The sequence below is a fragment of the Centruroides sculpturatus genome, unplaced genomic scaffold (assembly GCF_000671375.1).
Source record: "Centruroides sculpturatus isolate CEXI.00-Female unplaced genomic scaffold, Cexi_2.0 scaffold3172, whole genome shotgun sequence".
Lineage (NCBI taxonomy): Eukaryota > Metazoa > Arthropoda > Arachnida > Scorpiones > Buthidae > Centruroides > Centruroides sculpturatus.
In genome coordinates, this window is record NW_019387274.1 from 11,211 (window position 1) to 12,647 (window position 1,437).

Genomic DNA, 1,437 nt, shown 5'->3' on the forward strand with positions numbered 1-1,437 from the left:
TATTGTGTTTTGTGATTTTTGTTATTCAGGGTTTGGGTCTGGATCAATTTCTAGAAATTTTTATGGATATTCTGACATGCATTGTATTTATTCTATCTAGCATCTAGTTCATGGTTCTTAATCTCTCATGTAATGACCCCTTTAAATAGTCCATACCAACCCAGTAGAGAAGCACTGATGTAGTTGCTTTATTGCTGGCCTGATTGATTCCAAGATGTGCATGAATGAAAAGGCTGCAAGTGTCTCTAGGCTCGTGGTGATATAAATCAAAATTAAAGCAAATGCACAGTCAAAATTTTAATAGAATAATTATTTGTTTTTATATTATAATACAGATTTTTGATATGCAAGTATTTCAGTTTATTTTGTTTTATATTTAATTGCATTTGCAACTATTGTTTATTATAATACAGATTGTTATTTAATATCATTTAAATTGCTGTTTCTAGAAATTTTACACTTTCTGAATAATTATTGGCAGTTTCAATATTAAACTGATATCTAATCTGACCAAGAAAGTCATGCTAAAATTTATTTAGTTTCCTTCAAATTTTTATCTGTAATTTAATTAAAATTACTGAAATCAGTAGTACATTTTTGACATCAAAACACTATTCAATGGAGATCAGAACTAATGGTGGAATTCAAGATCCACCAGAAGTTTTCTCTATTAAAACTATAGGGTCCGTTATTTGAGTCGTATGTTATACAAGGCACCACTGTATATTTAAAACCTTTAAGTATGGTTTTTATATATATATATAAAATGTGTGAAAATTTTTTTCATGTATATTTTGTTTAAGTAAGATATGCTTTAGGTTTCTGCAAATTAGCTTTATATGTCTGATACTTTGTTTTGATCATTTTGACATTTAAAAAATATAAATTGAACATGTCAGGACAATGATGATGAATAATCACAAGAAAAACTGCAGTGTTTTAAATTTAGTTTCCAGTATATTGAGTAAAGTTTTTTCTTTTTAGATTAAAAGTGCTGGGAAAAATTCCTTTATCAAAAGTTTCCAAGATCCAATAATAGCCACTGCCCATCCCGTTATCGATTTAATTGATGCCATTAAACCTGATTCTATTAATTACAGCCAAGTTAAATCGGGTGATACTGAAGAGGTGAGCAAAAACAATCTTAAGATATTCAAAGACTACATTAATTCTACCAATTCTTTATTTCAGTTAATTAATTAATAAAATTGAAATTTATTACCAGGAAAGAATGGACAATGCAAAATATGCAATATCCATGGCACGTAAAGCTGGTGCCCGCATCTATGCCTTGCCAGAGGACATCACAGAAGTGAAACCGAAAATGGTCATGACTGTCTTTGCGTGTCTCATGGCTCGTGATTACCTACCCAACATGGGAGAGAAGAATGGAACTTCTTCGAGTCCAGTCCGAGAATAGAGTAGCATTTTTTTTTT

The 1,437-nt window shown here is 30.2% G+C and overlaps 1 pseudogene; it reads left to right on the forward strand.

Annotated features, from left to right (window-relative positions):
- Positions 1–618: 618 nt before the first annotated feature.
- Positions 619–1,431, forward strand: LOC111616331 (annotated as a pseudogene).
- Positions 1,432–1,437: the final 6 nt, after the last annotated feature.